Raw genomic sequence first — 8,428 nt, 5'->3', positions numbered from 1 at the left:
TTTTTGTGTTTGAGTTTGTCCAGGAGCTCCTTGTTCATCCACGCAGGCCTCCTGGCGTTTTTGCCTGACTTCCTCAGACATAGATTATCGTATTTCCGGGAGCAGGACTTGTTCATTTTTCCAGGCATGTTTCCTGCCTATTCTACATCCACTGTTTGTACTTTGTAGATTTTATGCCTTGTACATGATTTTCATTGTACCCCGTTTGTGCAATTACATCACAAAAGTCTCCTTTTGCCCCTTGCAGTTACATATTATCTTTATGTGTACGTTTAGCTGTGTCCAAGTGCTCAGGCATTGCTGCTGGTTATGCCATTAGTAGCATCACAAAATGTACAATCTCAGAAATAGTTATAGTGATGTTGTTTAGTCATTTTAGCATGCTTATGTTTAGATTCCAGGCAAATTTAGATTCCATACCAAACATACCCTCCTCAAACTGTTTCGACGTTATGAGAGAAACAGGCCTCTGCTTTCTCAGCAAGACTTCTATTTAAGCAACATAAATATTTATTCCATAAGATACACAGATATTTAAAATTCATAAATGTGTCATAACTTCTGCAGAAGTTACTTGAAAATAGTTTACTTCAGATTTGCTTTTAATACTTGGGATAAGAATTGGGCCATTGTTTATTAAGTAGGCTTGTATTCTCTCCTTTGGATGGAAGTTCCTTCCTTACTCTCACATACAAGGGCTTCTCTGGCATGTTCTCAGTTGGAGAGATTGAGGAAAATCAGGATAGTTTACCACATCATTCAAATAATGTTCACTTTTACTGTTTTACCTTCTTTGACATGAATATTTATTTACATTCTAGAGTTTCAGCATTTATAACTAGAAAAAAAAAATGTCATAAGCTGCAGACCAGGTCTGCGTTATATGGTCCTGTAGGCTGCATATGATCTGGGATTTATGTACTTGGCTCTCGAACAGATAATTTGTTTGGTGCACAGGGCGCAGCATTTGCACTGCAGAACTACACAAGTGAGCCTTGGGCGAATCAACAGACATCATAAACCCACTATGCTGCACACACGCAGAGTGGTTCATGCTACCAGAGATCTGATGAACCTGTACAAGGGTATATTCCTTACATTCTTGGACCAAGAGAAATTAAGTGGCCTAACCCTCCCGTGAAGGCAGCGCAGACATACCATCATCCAAATACACCCTTCCAGCAGTAGGAATGCTGCACTTTTTTATTTTTATTGCACTTGGTTGTGAGTAGCATCACTAAAATGTAGTAGCTCTGCCCTCTCTATGGGCATGTAACATTGCTAAAGGACTCCAGGGCCACAAGTGGGAAATACCTGTGGAGGGCACACAGGGTCGGTGCTGAAGGACCCACTTCACTTCTCTCTGACACTCTTCTTCATTTTTCCTCCCCGTAACACTCATCATGAAAGTTCAAGTTATTGAGGACTGACTCAATAACTTGTGTACTTTCACTCTAATCATGGAAGGTCAGCTAAAGGTAAAGTAAAAACAAAACAAAGCAAAAAAGAGATCAGCTGAAAATATAAGGCTTTTTGTCTGAGGACTCAGAGTAACAGCTCTATTTTTTGGTGGATTTCTCAAAATCTAAAGAGATTAAAGTGTAGAGCTACATTTCTCTGAACAATTGATTTTTTTTTTTAGGTCACTGCTGGAATATAAAAAACACATCGATTTTTGGATTAAACCATTTTCTTGTTTTTTCTTAATTAATATGATTTCTGGCTTTTTTTGGGTTTTTTTTAGAGAGGAAAGTGGGAAGAGATTATAAAATGTTTTGGTTTTAATTAAATATTTGAATCATTTAAATAAAATATTTTGCTGGTTTTAAACTTAGCTTTTAAAAGTGAAACTGAACCAAATCTATGATGGAACACTTCAGCAGTCTGGTGATAGCTTTAGCTTTTAGCATCTAGTCTGAGATACCCATCTAGGCATCCTTACAGTCAGCGGAGAGAAATTAGCCATTCAGCTTGTACTAAAATACGTACAAAACAAGCAGAATAGTTTGTATTGGGAAATCATTATTTGTGACACTTTATTGCAAAGACCCTTACAGTTTACATTAATTTATACTAAAACCAACTAACTTTTAGATGACTAATTCTAGATGTGGTTAATCCCATTCAAGGGATTAACTCTGACATCAAGGAGATGTTTTTAAGAAATAATACTTTATTGAAAAAATATAGACACAACTTTAAATTTCTTTTAAAGTCTGTTTTTACACTCATTTTTTGAACAGAATGAACAGTTTGAAATAAATGTTTTAGTTCATTTGTGTATTTCAAGAACAGCTGAACAGAAAGTTGTCATCTAGGTGTAGTCAGATTTTCATTATAAAAATAAGAAACTGTTTTTCAAAGCAGAATGAGCAGAAGAAAAGTCATCAAGTTGTGTCTTCAAAATTTGCTTTGCAAAGATAAAAATAAAAGAGGAATGGTATACTGTTATTTCTTACCTTTCAATATTACAGAGAGCTGTTCACTTTTACATCTCTACCAACATATCAGAGAGAAATGAGAGGTGAAATGAAAGAGTTGATGACTCTGAAATAAAAGCTGGATTTTATTGATTATATTATGTGTATCAGTAGCTTTATTGTTCTGAATCTTGACTCATAAAACAAAATTATGCTTGGGAAGCAATTTTCCTAATTATTAGAAAAACTCCTTGAATTTATGATTTTCTGTGAATACTTAGGGATATTTTCTTCCATACATTATTTATTACAAACATTTTGAATATTTTCTATTTTATAAGTTAACATTAACTTGTTGACATCAAAGAAATCAACCTCTTTTAAGATCTCAATCTTATGATAAAGTAGCATTTAAATTCAGACACGTGAAGAAATCAAGGATATTTAAAATAGTAATGAAAAAAAAAAAAAAAAGGAAAAGAAGAAATTACATCTTAATGCCATTATTGTTGCTAGGAGATTCCAGCTACTGTTTATGAGATGAATTTTTCCTTTTTTTTTTTTAATTAAAAAATTGATTAATGACTAGATAAACAACTAAAATGCCAACCTTTTAGTAAATTTGTGTAGAAGCTTCCAACTGATTAGGCAGCAGCAACAACAAAAAATCTTGAAAGCAAATTGATCACGCAAAGGATAAGGGACAAAAAGTAGGCCACGCTTTCAATTGTTTCTTTAACCTGTCAAGCTATACCTTCCTGGTGCTGCAAACAATCACCTTAATTAATATTGGTCACTGTGAGAAATGGGTTATAGGGTTAGATGGACAATTTGTCCAATATAGTACAATGTTTACTATGGTCTTCTGTTCAGCCTGTGTGTAATTCAAAACTATAATTAATTTAGCTATCACCACCTAGCTCAGTACATATAATGGGATTTTGTTATAGCTTAGAAGCTGTCAAGGTTTCACAGAGAAGCTAAAAGGCAAAATATTGCTCAAGAAGACCTCCCTGGCAAGTTTCAAGTTTTTCTGCAACAGACTAGAAATTCTCAACTTTTTTTTTAATGTGTTCTTAAATATAATTTAACAAGATGTCACAGTGAGATAAATAGCTAAACTATTTTAACTTAAACTTTTATTTTCCAAATATCCAGTCCAACTTAGTGATAAAGAATATCAGCCTAGTAGTTTCAGTTTGGCAAAGGTGTAAAAAACTGAAAACTGGGATCTATTACAAAACCGTGTTAGATCATCATAGCTATAGTCACCTCCACCACTACCGTGAATGTTCTAGAACTTGGAGCATCTTAAAAATAGCCCATAAAAATTAAAAATTTTTAAAAAAGAAAACTGTTATTGTCAGGTGCCCTTGCTCCAAGCTTTGCCACTTGCATGTGTTAGAATGAAAAACAAAGAACAAACAAGCTCGACTGCTTCCGCAAGTTATAGATCACTTGTGGGAGAGCTGAGAATTTTTATCATTTACTCACACATGCTCATAGCCTTAGTCTTTAAATCAGGAGATGATATGTGATCTTTATTTTACTGACATTTTTAAAGTGTTTTGTGATCTTTGTATGTAGTTTAGGGTAATAATATGTATTTTATTTGTAAAGCACTTAGGTAGCCTTAGGACTCTCTGAATAAGCTGTCTTGATATCAAAAACCATACAGAAGTACTGCTGCAAAAAGTTTAAAACTGGTAATCTTATCCATCCATTGTGCTTCTATAAACATACGCAACCATGGATTTTATATGCCATACGTCCTTTTACAAATTAAGGTTCTGTAAGTGGAAAAAACAAGCCAAAACAATACTGTGGTTTCTTGTAACTGTTTACAAGTCTTTAAACATGTTTTTGTTTGGGTTTTTGTTTGTTTGTTTGTGGATTATTTGTTGGGTATGGGTTTTATTTGGGTGGGGTGGGGTTGTTTTTGTAGCATTATTAATATGGAAACTGATCCCAAAAGACGTGCAGTGTCCACAATTCCTAGTGAATTCTCGGTGAAATGGAGATGCTCAGTACTTTGCAGGGTAAAACCAATGCAGAACTGTATGTGGTTGTTTGGGTTTTTTTAGAATTTCTGCACAATATGAAGAAAGACCTGTAGGACTTTTTTGACTTGGTGATACCATCTTCAGTCCAGTCAGAAGTTTGAAAATAAAAGCTAGAATGATTGCTAAAATAGCACTTTTCTGACAGAAATGCACAGTATGTTTTGACATTTATGTGTTTGTTTCATAAATTGTTAATTTGATATTTGTTTTCTGAACATCTGGTACTGTATTTAAGAACCTGCTGTTGGCCTACACTCTGTTTTCTTTTTGGATTTCAGATGTAAAGATAATACATTCTAATGTTGTTCAGACATGTACCTTCTCCTATAATCCAAAGATAAACAAGTTGAATCAAAGATGCAAAATACTGCAAAATAGCTCCTTTTTCACGTTTTCCTTATGCATTTAGCATAACTGAATGCTAAAACAATACTGATAGTATGAAAAATGAACTAAAAATTAAATCACAAGGGAGAGACTTGGGGGGGGGGGAAGTTATTTTGTTTGGTACTCTTCCCCTTGCTGTGACCTTCTGTCTGTTAAGGAGAGAAAGTGAGAGAGAAGACAAAGAGAGAAGGAGGCAGGAGGGAGGGAAGGAAGGGAGGGAGGGAGGGAGGGAGGGAAACCAAAACAACAGCAATATCAAAAATAATAAATAAGTTTTGGAACAGGAATAGGAATCTAATGAGACTTTAAATAAATGAAACATTGTGTTGCTCACCCATATGTAAAGCAACAGAGGTATAGCTTAGGCAGTAGTGTCTTTAGGTCAGGAATTAGATTCACTAGTGGAATAATACTAGAAATAACTAGTCTTTTATCTATACTAAAGCTTTTTTTTCTTTTTTTTTTTCCATAGATATAAATCTACTGTATTAACTGCCTTGGACAATTACTATAAATTTTTTTAAAGACTAAAATGTGTAAAAGGAATGTATCTTCAAATGACTTCTTAGTACCAATGTTGCTTGGGAATAATACACAGGTAAGTAATAACAGTATATATTTGCTAGCAGTATAAGAATCCTGTCTGTTTATCTGCATAGAAGAAGGTCTGTCTTCCTTTCAGTTTGATAACGGATGTGGAATAACTTTGATGCTTGTGGTTAAAATAAATATACAAAGAACAAAGCTAAACAACATTATCCCATCAGATGTAATCAAAACAACTTGGCAATTATCAATAAACAAGTTAACAAAGGCTTATTACTTGCAAGAAACAAGCAGTATACCACTTCTCAACGTTATCAAGCTAGAATTTAAAATTACTTTGAATTTTGTTTAACATTTTGCAGCCCAGTGACATCCTGGGGACATGATCCTTATGCTGAGGACAACTTTGCTGTCAGGAGATCCCATTCCCTTTAATGGTAGTGGATGTCCCTGTACAAATAAGAGACATAAATTGGTCCATATCAGGAAGACAGCAAATGGCTTTAAGACTCACGGGCTAGATGTGCCTTGATAGCCATGGCCTAACCTAAAAAGCCTAAAAAGAGAAAATTACTGAACTAGAACAGAAGAGTGGAGGAATGTATTCAGCCTGAAAGAACATGGTGATAAAGCAAAGATTTGTTTTCCTTTTTTTTTTTTTAATTTTTTTTTTTCATTACACTGGTCTGAACCAGCAGATCAGTTTAATAATATTCTGTTTAGAAAGGGACCTTGCTTTAAACTGTAATGAAATCCATCCTAAGGAATCAGAGGTGCTTTGGCATCTCTTATGTACACTGTACAAGAAGAATGCAGTTGCGGTTTTAGGTTTTGAAAGATTAAAGATCCCATTGCAAAAGTATTAACTAATTTTGATACACCAGATATAGGATCTGCACTAAAGATGTTTAGGAGCCACTCAAGTGGGAAAATTTAAAAAAAGAAACATTCATCCGTGAAGGTTGTTTTTATCCAGGAGGCCTGGGGTTTCTTTTTCTGGTGGTCTAAACCTCTAGTCTGCATTATTTCTGGTACAATATTCTGTACATCCTGTTGGATTCAAGATATAAATAAAAGTGGATTAGTGAATGAGGGAAGGATCTTGGCACAGCAGAACAAATGAAACTGCTATTTGAGGAAAAGAGCAACCAAAAAATATTTGTTAGCAGGCCACAGAGCAACTAACCAGATTCTCTTTTGTATAGATGCATATATATAGCTATATACATCTATGCATATGTTTGCATGTATGTATGTATTTTTATATCTATATATGTATTCGTGCAGCTTATACATGCAAATTCATAAGAATGAAAAATGTGATGCAAATATGTCTAAGCTAATAAAATAAAATAGCATAAATAATAGTCCCTCAACTCTACCTTAGGCTAAATCCCTAACTGCCCAAACGACTGTAATTTCTATACAGGGAGATAAAAATGGTCATCAACTCTATCACCATCAAATTCTAGTTCAGGCAGGTCTCTGTTGCTTTACTAGAAGTAAATACATGAGGTTAATTCCTGGCATATCAGTAGGGGCTTAGGGCTATCTCACTTTTTTATCTGGCAGTTTCATTCAGTTGCAAAAGTATAAAAGACAGTATAGACAATCATATGCATGATTGTCTAACAGCTAAACCAGTCCGAAGTAAACTTATTTTTCAATGATTCCTTAACAGTCACTACCCTTACTACTGGTTAGTCCAACAAACAGCAGCAACGTTTAATCTGCACTAATGAACAGACAGAGAAGACATATGGTGGTCATGCTTGATGTTCTAACTTCATGGCAACACATAATCATTGGATGCTCACGCACTGGATGTTTTAGATCTTCATCTACAAAATACTCTCTGTTTGGGTACAAGCCATCTTAACTAAAATAATACATCTCTGCCAAGCAAGTTACACCAAAACCAGAAACAGTCAGGGCTGGTTCAGGTTAATGATGATACTTCTGCAGTTAAATCAGTTCATATGTAGACTATACATTCCTACACCCTCTGCCCTCTAGGGTATAAAGGAAACTACATAGAGGAAAGGATTTCTTTCCCTTCAGATCCTATTATTTTCAGCACAAACCCCACCAGATTGTTTTGTGCAGGCTTCTGAGTCATGAGAGGGGGGAATGCCCCTGTTTGTGTTGTGTTAACGTTCAAGTGCTATCTCTGTGTTGTGTTAATATTCAAGTGCAAATGAAGCTATCAGTGGACTTGATTCAACAATGGAGTGTTCTAGTTTTAGGTGGCTCCAAGGAATGTAGCTGGATTGATTTCAGTGTACTGCAGTGGTTAGCCGAGATCAATATTGGTAACAGTAGTTGTAAAAAGGCAATATCCACAAAAGATTTTCTTCACTGGCTAGGGCTAAACATGGACTCGTCTACTCCCAACTTCTACCAACCACCCACATAGACAGTATTGAATTTTTTTTCAGGACTGTGGTAAATGTTGCTCAGTAAAATTGTACGATTAAAAAAAAAAAGTTTGCCAGTTGATCTTTATCTGAAGTATTGAAAAGTTAATTCATCATTATATTGTAAGAATTGACTGCATTACTGTAACTGAGGGTAATGCTTGGCTTCTCAGTTTCTGCAAAATAACCAGAGCCTATTTTCTCTTTTAATTTCATAATACCTGAGAAGTAAATAGAATTTTCAATTATTTTTAATTAAGAGACCACTCCACGTAATAGTCTTTTTGTAAAATAATTGAGAAGAAAGTGACCTTCCAAAAGGTTCTATCCTTCTAATGTAGTGAGAATCTACAAAAGTGTTTAGCTGAAAAAATTAAAAATATAGCAGAACAGCTGATGAAAATTTAGGCCTACTATAGTGATACAGATACTCGTCATTGTTGCCTTTTATTGCCATCTTCTCTAATTGCCTCTGTGGATTCTTAAGTGTATTTGTTTTAGGTTCTTTTCCCTTCTACTTCCTGGATTGTAGGAATTTTGATTGCTTTTGCTAAGCTGTTTCTTACAGTTCCTCATGGGCTGCTGATTAGTGGTG

This window comes from Aptenodytes forsteri, unplaced genomic scaffold (genome assembly GCF_000699145.1).
Source record: "Aptenodytes forsteri isolate BGI_AS27 unplaced genomic scaffold, ASM69914v1 Scaffold32, whole genome shotgun sequence".
In the NCBI taxonomy this organism is placed as follows: Eukaryota; Metazoa; Chordata; class Aves; order Sphenisciformes; family Spheniscidae; genus Aptenodytes; species Aptenodytes forsteri.
This window is presented reverse-complemented; position numbering follows the sequence as displayed.